Source organism: Haliotis rubra, unplaced genomic scaffold (genome assembly GCF_003918875.1).
Source record: "Haliotis rubra isolate DU_JTF1 unplaced genomic scaffold, ASM391887v1 Scf1238, whole genome shotgun sequence".
NCBI lineage: Eukaryota > Metazoa > Mollusca > Gastropoda > Lepetellida > Haliotidae > Haliotis > Haliotis rubra.
The window spans coordinates 194,775-208,018 of NW_025765157.1; the positions used below are offsets into that span (position 1 = coordinate 194,775).

General features: G+C 43.9%; 1 long non-coding RNA gene across 3 annotated transcripts in view; it reads left to right on the plus strand.

Moving 5' to 3' along the window:
* The window catches only part of LOC124266194, a 42,913-nt gene that overhangs the window by 16,150 nt on the left and 13,519 nt on the right, over nt 1–13,244 (plus strand). For 2 of the 3 annotated variants that reach the window (XR_006895664.1, XR_006895663.1), the window contains exon 6: nt 7,492–7,546. The exons of the other annotated variant lie outside the window; for it this stretch is intronic. This is a non-coding gene — a long non-coding RNA (uncharacterized LOC124266194). The remainder of the gene's footprint in view (nt 1–7,491; nt 7,547–13,244) is intronic. 3 annotated transcript variants of the gene reach the window in all.

The window sequence follows — 13,244 nt, forward strand, 5'->3', positions numbered from 1 at the left end:
ACCACCCCTCCTCAATCTAAGTTAGATTTCACCACGTAAACTATTTTAAGGCCCCGTCGAGGCTCACGGATCAAAAGCCAGATGATTTCCTACAAAATGAGCTATAAATGGTCACAATCGGATCATTATTCCAAAAGTTATATGCCACGACTCACCGAAAACAGCTACCTCTGCAATTCCCAAGCCAAAATCATGGATCAACCAAGACAGCGTAAAACTCACCTTTTAAATTCATTTATTAATTCCAGCCACGTTGACAGCACCTATGTAGGGCTAGATTCGATCTGCAGCGCCATTCCACGGGTCTAAAAAGTTATTGCAACATCTACAAATCATTTCCTCGACAGTAAGCAGGCATGTTCTCCAAAACCATCGGCAATCAAAATCACTTGTCGGCCATAGATGGCCTTGACATTCAAGTGATCTGAGCAGATTCGCAGAAACAAAATTGGGCCATCTGATTGGTGGAAAATATAATATACTGTAAGATTTTGACTGTTTGCTAATGGGCGCGAAATATGAACTTTGCAATAATCCTATATTTTGGATGATGTACGGAACAGTAAATTGTTAAGAATCGTTTTAGAGGTTGTAAAAATGCATTCGATATTGATTCATTTTTAGGAAATTATGTTTATAAATATTTAACCTCTAAAATCAGTATCTCCCCTGCTGTGACATCACCAGTAATGGCGGCGCCAATGACAGTTGGAACTAATATGTTGGAGAGCTCCTCTAAGTCTGTGATAGAGCAAGTAGCAGACAAATTTAAAGTTGCCGAAAAGTCCGGACCCTAGGTGTGAAACAGTATTTTGGCTTCAGTTCGGTATACCTTAATGCAATCCCAAACTTCAGTATTTTCGGTTTTCGTACCATCATTTATTAACCTTTTGAAACCTTTCCTAAAATATCTAGAAATCAAATATTTGTCAGAATCTATACATTTCTTTGCCAGACGGCCGCTATTTTCTTGGAAGTAAGTTCTCATATATTGAGTTCGCTGAAAATCCTTTCCAAGCATTGGTCCCGTGAGACTAAGCTTAATGAAGTCAGGGTCAATATTTAGATATGGAAATACTGTCTCTGCTATCTATGGGTGTTACTGAGACAGTTGATTATTCGACTGATGGATATATAAGCACGGTTTTTCTGGTGCCTAAGCCAAATGGGACTTATCGAGTGATTCTCAATCTGAAACAGTTGAACCATTCAATAGAGAAGATGGATTTTATAAAAGGAACACCTTGTATCTGCTCTTCATCTCATGATACTTTGCTGTTTCATGGGCTCAATTTACTTAAAGGTCACATGCAACCAAAAAATCAATCAAAATTAAAACACAATTATCACTTATTCATGACATATAATATACATTGCTGGTTATGAAAAAAAATATAAACAAAATTATAAGCGTACAATCGCAAATCAAAAGTGCAATATTGTGTACTTGGGTTTTCTTCCCAAGACACGAAGCAGCCGGGATACCGAACCCAGATTGGTGTTAAGTTCAAATTGCATGTGGTCAGTGATAGCAGCTGTGTATTGAATATTGTCATTAGCAGACAGGCAGGCAGACACACACACAGGTGTCAATAAAACAAGACATTGAGTTTTGTCTGTGACAACGACATATCTATATCACAGTTAGAAATTCTGTCAACGCTAAATAATGACATTGCTTTAAGTATCGAACTGAGAAAGTGACTCGGTAAGAAGAACGTGTGGTGAAATAGACAAATGAAATTATATAAACAGTTAATTTACTGACATAACATATAAAAGCTTGGCGCCTGTGAGATATCAACAAAACATTAGAAAAATAGCTCACACCAAAGCCTTCACCGAGTATTCACCAGACAACCCGCTTCCAAGCTGCGTGAACCTATTTCACTGCACACGTGCTATGAGTGCATCCCAGTTGTTGAAACCAGTTTCCCCCCGAAAAGTCGGGGGAAAATTAGTGAATCGTTTGAACTTCGATTTCGCGCGGTTTTTTTCATCGCGTTATTTTTCAACTTTATAAGTTGAATTTGCATTTTTGACGATTTGTTTCGGTAAGTCCATACCGAAAGGTATCAGAATCTGCAAAGTTGTGTTTTACGTTGCATGTGACCTTTAAAGGAAGCCTATTATTCAGTAAGTGTTGCTTCTGAAGACAGAAAGTATCTCAGATTAATTTGGGTGAGGTGAGGTGAAATTGGTTTAACGTCGTGCTTGAGAATATTTCGCTCATATGATGACGTGCATGCGTGTGTATGTGTATGTGCGGCTGCTTGTACTAGCCCAGACTGAAGCTGGTTTTATAGTGCTAGCCCACTGAGATACCATGCCGCAGTGAAGTATGAATACCCCACTCAGACACATTATACTGACTCAAAGCCGACCAGTCCTTGTTGTACCCATTAATGCCGAACGCCAGGCAGGGACCAACAAGTACCATATTTTAACGTCTCCGTGCGGACGCTCTAACCGCTACACAACGGAGGCAGTCAGATTTACTTGGGGAGGTGTTATGTATCAGTTCAAGTGTTTACCTTTTGGCTTAACATCAGCCCCCAGAATATTGACAAAACTTTTGAAACCTGTGTTCAGTGAGTTGCGACAGTTTGGATACCTATCTGTAGCATACATTGATGATACCTTCAGGGTGACACAGAGGAATCGTGTTCAGAAAATCTTGAAATCACTAGACGTTAAGCTGGAGAAACTAGGATTCTTGGTTAACTATGACAAATCTGTTTTGATACCATGTTAGGTTATTGTGTTCATAGGATTCATCCTGGATTCTAGAAATATGACTATTTCCCTCCCAGAGAAAAAAAAGTTAAAACATTCTTGGACAAGTATGAAGACATTTGTAAGAATGAGTGTATATATATCCAGGAGTTGGGGAAATAGTTGGAGTGATGGGATCTTATTCTATAGCTATGCCATTTGGGCCACTATTTATCAAGCAGTTGGAAATAGAGAAACCAGATGCTTTAAAGACATCAAGAGGTAACTTTAGTGGTTCAGTGACACTGTCCTCTTCAGGCAGACAGGATCAAGTCTAATGGAGCCCCTATATCTAGACCACCACCTTCCTTCACACTCACCACTGATGCTTCAGGGTTGGGGAGCAGGGTTTGAGTCTGGAGATCAGAGGACTGGTGTCAGATGGTCAGATGATGAAATTGAGTTGAAGCAATATTACCTATCTGGAACTCTTGGCAGTGTTATTTGGTATAAAGAGTTTTCTCTGTCAGTATTGTCAGGTCATCATGTGAGACTGAGGACTGATATGCAACAGCAGTTCCATACATTACCCACATGGGCAGAACCAAGTCTGTAGTGTGTGCATGCTTGTGGCTAGAGACATATGGATGACAGCAAAGTCAAATCTCTGGTTATCGGCAGTACATTTGCCTGGTGTTGAAACTTGTGAAGCTGATAAAGAGAGTCGATTGTTTTATGATGCAACAGAATGGATGCTCAACAAATATTTGTTTAAGAAAATAACTGAAAAGGTATTTATGCCTGATGTAGATCTATTTGCTTCCCGTCTTAGTAATCAGGTTGTGAAATACTTTTCGTGGAGACCAGATCCTAATGCTCATGCTGTTGATGCATTCATGTATGACTGGTCAAATCTGAGATTTTATGCTTTCCTTCCATTAAGGGGCGGTGGGGTAGCCCAGTGGGTAAAGCGTTAGATCGTCATGCCTAAGACCCAGGGTTCGATTCCCCACTTGGGTACAATGTGTGAAGCCCATTCCTGGTGTTCTCTGCCGTGATGTTGCTGGAATATTGCTTAAAGCAGCGTAAAACAAAATTCACTCACTCACTCCCTCCATTAAGCCAGATAGAGTGACTGTTACAAAAGATTCCGGAGGACAGAGCAGAGGGCGTGTTGATATTGCCCAGGTGGACCACTCACAGCTGGTATCCGATGCTGTTGCGAATGATGGCGTAAACACCACACGGACAACAGACACCAGTGCTCCCATACAAGCAACAGGAGGTGCATCCACTTCACAAGAAACTGCATCTGATGGCGTGCCACTTGTCATGTCTGGAAAGACGGGGCCTGTCAGATGAAACCATTATCATGAAATCTTGGCAAGGAAGAACACAAAAACAATACTTATTATCTGTTTAAGTATATGAACTATTGTCAGGGTCTGAATCTAGATCCTACTTTGCCTAATGTGAGTGTTGTGGTTGATTTCCTTCGTCACTTGTATGAAAATGGATGAGGTTACAGTGCAATTAACACAGCCCGAAGTGCCTTGTCATCAGTACTACACCTCCAGTCCGGTTTGCCTATGGGTCAACATCCACTTGTGAGAAGGTTTTTGAAGGGTATATTCAATTTACAACCTTCACTGCCTAAGTATCAGATGACATGGAATGTAAGAATAGTGTTGGACCATTTAGAATCCCTAGAGAAAAATGTAGATCTATCTCTTAGAATGTTAACTTTAAAATTAAATATGTTGTTAGCTTTAGTTAGTGGTCAGAGAGTGCAATCCCTGCAGTTACTATGCTTAGATCATATTAATAGAGTAGATGAGAAAGTATTTTTTTCTTTAGTTAGTCTAGTCAAACAGTCAAGACCAGGGGTGCATGTACAGCCTATAGAACTTGAGACATTTGACAATGAGAAGCTGTGTGTTGTTCAATGCCGGGATGCATATTTACAGATGACGGAACATTTGAGGAAAGACCAGCAACTTTTGGTTAGTTTTAATGAGCCGTATAAAGCGTAGACGAGAGAGACTATTTCCAGATGGCTCAAAATAGTGCTATGTGATGCTGGCATTGACATTACTAAGTATTCAGGGCATAGTACCAGAGCTGCATTTATCATTCAAAACTGTGTTCCACAGGAGATATCGCTTGTGTGAGTTCAGATGATATCTCCTAGGAGATACCATTTTTGACAGTAGATTTTGCACAATGCCCTGACAATGCTATGACATGAACTTGATGACGTCACAATGCTATGACATCTCTGCACTGCACATCTAATTGCAGTACTGTGTTCAGAGATGTACAGTTTTCATTGAAAACTAATGAAGAGTGATTTTTGATGATAAATAGAATCTCAACCTCGTGTCTTCTGATATCAAATATATCAACACTCGTTGATAAATGTAAAAATATCCTCGGCAAGCAGCTGAAGGTTACTTCAAGTAAGGGTGGTTTGTGTAGCTTCAGGATGGTGGTATGGGTAAGGTTCTATATTACAGGGTGTCTTAAGGGTGGTTTGTGTAGCTTCAGGATGGTGATGTGGGTAAGGTGCTATATTACAGGGTGTCTTCAGGGTGGGTTGTGTAGCTTCAGGAAGGTGGTGTGGGTAAGGTGCTATATTACAGGGTGTCTTCAGTGTGGTTTGTGTAGCTTAAGGAAGGTGGTGTGGGTAAGGTGCTATATTACAGGGTGTCTTCAGGGTGGTTTGTGTAGCTTCAGGAAGATGGTATGGGTAAGGTTCTATATTACAGGGTGTCTTCAGGGTGGTTTGTGTAGCTTCAGGAAGGTGGTATGGGTAAGGCTCTATATTACAGGGTGTCTTCAGGGTGGTTTGTGTAGCTTTAGGAATGTGGTATGGGTAAGGTTCTATATTACAGGGTGTCTTCAGGGTGGTTTGTGTAGCTTCAGGAAGGTGATATGGGTAAGGTTCTATGTTAGAGGGTGTCTTCAGGGTGGGTTGTGTATCTTTAGGAATGTGGTATGGGTAAGGTTCTATATTACAGGGTGTCTTCAGGGTGGTTTGTGTAGCTTCAGGAAGGTGATATGGGTAAGGTTCTATGTTAGAGGGTGTCTTCAGGGTGGGTTGTGTATCTTTAGGAAGGTGGTGTGGGTAAGGTGCTATATTACAGGGTGTCTTCAGTGTGGTTTGTGTAGCTTCAGGATGGTGGTATGGGTAAGGTTCTATATTACAGGGTGTCTTCAGGGTGGTTTGTGTAGCTTTAGGAAGGTGGTATGGTTGAGGTTCTTTTTAACAGGGTGGTTTGTGTAGCTCTGAGTTGAAGGTCTTCCTCTTGAAAATGGTGAGGCATTATCTGGAAATGGTCCATACTGACCGAGTAGATCATAATGTGAGTGGAATCAGATTACAGGGTGTCTTTAGGCTGTATGTGTAGTGTCAGGTTATGGTATATCTAAGCGTATGGTGCATTGGTCTAATAGATTGTGGCCAGATACATGCTAGCATTGGGCAAATGTAGATTACCAGGGGTGGTTTGCATAGTTTCAGTATAAAGTTTTCCAGGGAATAGTTAAGTGGTCAGTTAGACTGTGTACATAGGCTAGATGCACCACAGAATTGGTATATAGGGTATATTAAGCTTGGTTAGTGTAGTTTGAGCCTAAATGCATTCAAGTGGTCAGGTGATTTACATGAACTGAGTATACATTGATATATTCCGCCCTCTTCACAGCATCTTTGACTGAATCTTATCCAGCAGTGTGGGTACAGAAGAGTGAAAGAGGAGGGTGTGTTAAGGGTGGTTTGTGTAGCCTAAATGTATTCCAGTGATTTACATGAACTGATTATACTTTGATATCACCCACCCTCTTCACAGCACCTTTTGCTGATTGTTATCCATGAGTAGGTGTCTTAAGGGTTGTTTGTGACAATCTCTAGAAATGGTTCTCAAACAGACTGTGTACAATGAAAAGGTAAATCATATCTTGGCTTTATTTAGATTAGAGGTTGTGTTCAGGTTGGTTTGCATAGCTTCAGTACAAAGACTATTTCTGGAAACGGTGAATGGTGATCAAAATGTCCATTTAAACTGACCAGATTAATGGTGGTTTGTGTAGCTTAAGGTTAAAAATGGGCAGTGGTGGAAAATACTAAACATACAGGTTAAAGACTTTCTCTAAAAAGTGACCAGATATAAGCTAGCATGGGTAGATTTTTACTCCAGGATGTGCTAAGTATGGTTTGTATGTGCTTTAAATAAACTGAGTACAGTGCAGGTGCATCATGGGTAGATGAAGATTGTAGGAGGTCAAATGTTTAGTGACCAAGTACATCATAACCTGGTGGATTTTAGTTAGAGGATGCCTCAAGTGTGGTTTGTATAGTTTGTATAGAATTACTTTGATTAAAATATTGTTCTGTGTACATAATGTGCAATGTGTTGAAAGATCTAAACAAATTTGTTTCTCTGTGTCCACTAGAAAACATACATTTTTGTCTCACCTTGTATTTCACACTCAAAACATAAAGATTCGGCCAGTGCCTGGAATGCAACTTTTCTTGCATGTATTTTTTTCCCTTTTTTTCATAAATCTCACTTTATAATTGTGTTTTCTCTGGCATCCATTTATTTCAATTCTGTAAATGAAAATACTTGAAATTTACAATGACTGAAGATAATGAAACTAATGTTAATGTTTTTGTCATGAAAGGATAAGCAAAATATAAAATTGGGTTTTAAGTATTGTGAGCAGATACATCACAACATGGCTAGAATAATTGATGCGTTTGGTTATTTTCAGCTCAGAATGAAAGGACTGGTGGCATGTGGAAAGGGTCAAGTATGTGTGTTACCAGGTACATTCAACCTTCCACTCACTCACTCACTCACTCACTCACTCACTCACTCACTCACTCACTCACCCACCCACCCACCCACCACTCCACCCACTCACTCACTCACTCACTCACTCACTCACTCACTCACTCACTCACTCACTCACTCACTCACTCACCCACCCACCCACTCACTCACCACCCCCACACACACACCTCCCTCCCTCCCCCTCTCATGTTGTTTTTAACTCACTCACTCACTCACTCACTCACTCACACACACACACACACACACACACACACACACCTCCCTCCCTCCCTCCCACCAGTAGACCATGTAGTTTTACCCAGGTGACACACCTCTCCTCCCTCCCCCTCCCACCAGTAGGCCATGTAGTTTTACCCAGGTGACACACACCTCTCACCCCTCCTCCTCCCACCAGTTGGCCATGTAGTTTTACCCAGGAGATACACACCTCTCACCCCTCCTCCTCCCACCAGTTGGCCATGCAGTTTTACCCAGGTGACACACACCTCCCAACCCTTCCCCTCCCACCAGTTGGGCATGTAGTATTACCGAGGTGACACACCACTCTCACCCCTCCCCCTAGCACCAGTTGGCCGTGTAGTTTTACCCAGGTGACACACACCTCCGACCTGTCCCCCTGCCACTAGTTGGCCATGTAGTATTACCGAGGTGACACACCACTCTCACCCCTTCCCCTAGCACCAGTTGGCCGTGTAGTTTTACCCAGGTGACACACACCTCCCACCTGTCCCCCTCCCCTCCCATGAGATAAGGATTGTAAAGGTGTGTTTGATCAGAAAGGGGATCCAAGGGCTAATCACCGGATAGGGGTGTTTGATCAGATAGGGGATCCAGTGGCTAAGGACCGTAAAGGGGTGATTGATCGGAAGGGGGATCCAAGGGCTAAGTATCGTAAAGGGGTGTTTGATTGGAGAGGAGGTCCAAGGGCTAAGTATCGTAAAGGGGTGTTTGAGTGGAAAGGGGATCCAAGGGGTAAGAATAGAGTTTCTAGGTTTCAAAGACCACACAAATTTTGTTTCTTGTTTCTTGTTATGTATGTTTGTCCTCAGAAAACCTAAAGGCAGGAGGAACAACAATTTTTTTTAAAAAAGGCAAAACCCACATGAGTTTTTCAAAGGCTTTTTTTTTAACAAGTTACCACTCGCTGAAGATGTTTGAAGCACTGGACAGTACCAGGAGTCCACAGATTGCCTTATGCCGATTTTTTTCTTATTCTGCAGCAGTACTTTGGAACAAACTGCCACTGGATGTCACAACTTCTTCACTATCTCTGTTTACTTTCAGTGTAGGACTCAAGACATATCTCTTCCAAATTTCAGTTTTTCCATAGAAATGTATATATCTTTTGTTCTTGAAATTTTCTGTGAATCTTACTGTATCGTGTAGTACTGCTGGCAACTACTTTGGGCTTGGTACATGGACTTAATTAGGTCACCATCCCTCAGATAATAGATTTCCATCCTTTCAACTCCTCTGATGACAAATCTGCCCCATCCCCTCAGATGACCATGTTTTGTCTACCAGGTGAAACATCCTCTCCCCCCATATGACCCCACCTACTCAAATGACAGATCTCCCCACCCATTCAGATGACATGTCTCCCCCAACTGCCTCAGATGACGTCTCTCCACCCGTCATATTATGTGGCTCCTCCACCCCTCAGATGATGTGTCTCCACCTCTCAGATGATGTGGTTCCTCCACTCCCCAGATCCTCAGATCACATGTGTCCCCCGGCCCTCAGATGACGTGTCTCCACCTCTCAGATGATGTGGCTACCCTACCCCTCTGATGATGTGGTTCCTCCCTCCCCAGATCCTCAGATCACATGTCTGCCCCACCCCTCCGATGACGTGTCTCCACCCCTCAGATGATGTGGCTACCCTACCCCTCTGATGATGTGGTTCTTCCACCCCCAGATCCTCAGATCACATGTCTGCCCCACCCCTCAGATGACGTGTCTCCACCTCTCAGATGATGTGGCTACCCTACCCCTCAGATGATGTGGTTCTTCCACCCCCAGATCCTCAGATCACATGTCTGCCCCACCCTCAGATGACGTGTCTCCACCTCTCAGATGATGTGGCTACCCCACCCCTCAGATGATGTGGTTCCTCCCCTCCCCAGATCCTCAGATCACATGTCTCCCCCACCCCTCAGATGACGTGTTCTCAGATGATGTGGCTACCCTACCCCTCAGATGATGTGGTTCCTCCACCCCCAGATCCTCAGATGACGTGTCTCCACCCCTCAGATGCGTGTCTCCACCTCTCAGATGACGTGTCTCCATCTCTCAGATGATGTGGCTACCCTACCCCTCAGATGATGTGGTTCCTCCACTCCCCAGATCCTCAGATCACATGTCTCCCCCACCCCTCAGATGATGTGTCTCCACCTCTCAGATGATGTGGCCTCCCCCCACCCCTCAGATGATGTGGTTCCTCACACCCCCAGATCCTGAGATCACATGTCTCCCCCACCCCACAGATGACGTGTCTCCCACTTCTCAGATGATGTGGCTCAGGTCCCCCCCCTCTGATGATGTGGTTCCTCCAGGTCTCCAGATCCCCCAGATGGCGTGTCTCCCCCTCCCCACCCCTCCAGATGACGTGTCTCCACCTCACTTCAGATGATGTGGCTACATCCTACCCCTCAGATGATGTGGTTCCTCCACCCCAGATCCTCAGATGACGATGTCTCCACCCTCTCAGATCACATCTCTCACTCCCTCCAGATGAGTCTTCCCCACCCCATCTCCCCACCCCTCCAGAAGACATTATGTCCCCACCCATGAGATGACATGTCTCCCCCACCCTCAGATGAAATGTCACAACAACCCTCCAAATCAACATCTCCCCACCCCCTCAGATGACATGTCTCCCTCCAGTGTCCCCACCCTCAAATGACATTTCTCCCCATCCCCTCAGATGACATGCCTCCCCACCCCCTCAGATGATGACCTGCCTCCCCACACCTTCATATGAACAAAACATTAGCCCAGGTGAAACATCGTCCCCTAGATGACATGTCTCCCTCACCCCATCAGAAGACATATTAGGTCCCCACTCCCCTTTGATGTCCATGTACATGTATATTCATTCAGGTGAAACATCCTCACCCCCCAGATGAGCTGATGTCTCCCAACCCTTTGATGTCCATAGATATTCATTCAGGTGAAACATCCTCCTTCAGATGACGTGTCTCCCCAACCCTTTGATGTCCATAGATATTCATTCAGGTGAAACATCCTCCCCCAGATGACGTGTCTTCCCCACCCCCTTTCATGTACATGTATATTCATTCAGGTGAACCATCCTCCCCCAGATGACGTGTCTCTCCCAACCCTTTGATGTCCATAGATATTCATTCAGGTGAAACATCCTCCCTTCAGATGACCTGTCTTCCCCACCCCCTTTCATGTACATGTATATTCATTCAGGTGAACCATCCTCCCCAGGATGACCTGTCTTCCCCACCCCTTTGATGTCCATAGATATTCATTCAGGTGAAACATCCTCCCCCCAGATGACCTGTCTTCCCCACCCTCTTTCATGTCCATAGATATTCATTCAGGTGAAACATCCTCCCCCAGATGATGTGTCTTTCCCACCCCCTTTGATGTCCATAGATATTCATTAAGGTGAAACATCCTCCCCCCAGATGATGTGTCTTTCCCATCCCCTTTGATGTCCATAGATATTCATTCAGGTGAAACATCCTCACCCCAGATGATGTGTCTCCCTCACCCCCTTTGATGTCCATAGATATTCATTCAGGTGAAACATCCTCCCCCCAGATGATGTGTCTTTCCCACCCCCTTTCATGTCCATAGATATTCATTCAGGTGAAACATCCTCCCTTCAGATGACCTGTCTTCCCCACCCCCTTTCATGTACATGTATATTCATTCAGGTGAAACATCCTCCCCCCAGATGACCTGTCTTCCCCACCCCTTTCATGTCCATAGATATTCATTAAGGTGAAACATCCTCCCCAGATGATGTGTCTTCCCACCCCTTTCATGTCCATAGATATTCATTAAGGTGAAACATCCTTCCCCAGATGACCTGTCTTCCCCACCCCCTTTCATGTCCATAGATATTCATTCAGGTGAAACATCCTCCCCTCAGATGATGTGTCTCCCCCATGCCCAGATGACCTGTCTTCCCCACTCCCTTTGATGTCCATAGATATTCATTCAGGTGAAACATCCTGACCCCAGATGACGTGTCTTCCCCACCCCTTTGATATCCATAGATATTCATTCAGGTGAAACATCCTCCCCCCAGATGATGTGTCTCCCCCAACCCTTTGATGTCCATAGATATTCATTCAGGGGAAACATCCTCCCTTCAGATGACGTGTCTTCCCCACCCCCTTTCATGTACATGTATATTCATTAAGGTGAAACATCCTCCCCAGATGACGTGTCTTTCCCACCCCTTTGATGTCCATAGATATTCATTCAGGTGAAACATCCTCCCCCAGATGATGTCTCCCCCATGCCCAGTGTCAGGTTCTTCCCACCCCTTTGATATCCATAGATATTCATTCAGGTGAAACATCCTCCCCTCAGATGACATGTCTCCCCCACCCACTCAGATGACATGTGAGGTGTTATATATATTGCGATACAGTTTTCTCATTACTGACTTGACTGCTACAGGTTCCTGGAAGTGGTAAAGTGGTCAAATAATCGAGGTACTGTAACAGAATACTTACTGGCTTGGGAAAGTTTCGATTACAGGGTGTCATAGGGGTTGGCTTCATGTTGAAGACGCTCTCTGGTGGTTAAATGAATTGTGTGATGACGAGATACATCACATTATGGGTGGATGTAGATAACAGGGCAGTATGTGCTAAGCTTCAGGTTTGAAGCAATCTCGAGAAATGGTCAGGTGGTTAGATACATTGTGTATTGAAGCCAGGTGCATGCTGGAGTAGATTGAAGGGTGGTTTGTGTAGCTTCAGGTTGAAGTTGTGAATCCATGAAATAGACTGTATGTACATCATAGCTGGAGTAGATTGAAGGTCTGAACTAGCTGGAGTAGATTGAAGGGTGTGTTGAGGGTGGTTTGTGTAGCTTCAGGTTGAAGTTGTGAATCCATGAAATAGACTGTATGTACATCATAGCTGGAGTAGATTGAAGGTCTGAACTAGCTGGAGTAGATTGAAGGGTGTGTTGAAGTAGCTTCAGGTTGAAGTTGTGAATCCATGAAATAGACTGTAGTACATCATAGCTGGAGTAGATTGAAGGTCTGAACTAGCTGGAGTAGATTGAAGGGTGTGTTGAGGGTGGTTTGTGTAGCTTCAGGGTTGAGTTGTGAATCCATGAAATAGACTGTATATACATCATAGCTGGAGTAGGTTGAAGGTCTGAACTAGCTGGAGTAGATTGAAGGGTGTGTTGAGGGTGGTTTGTGTAGCTTCAGGTTGAGTTATTGTGAATCATGAAATAGACTGTATGTACATCATAGCTGGAGTAGATTGAAGGTCTGAACTAGCAGGTTAAGAAATAGGACTTGTAGCTGGAGGAAGGTCTGAAGAAAAGGGTGTTGAAGCTTCAGGTTGAGTTGTGTACTGGAGTAGGTTGTGAAGAAGGGTGTGTTGAGGGCATATGTAGCTTAGGTTCAAGTTGTAGGGATGAAATGTGAAAGCTTGGAGGTACTGT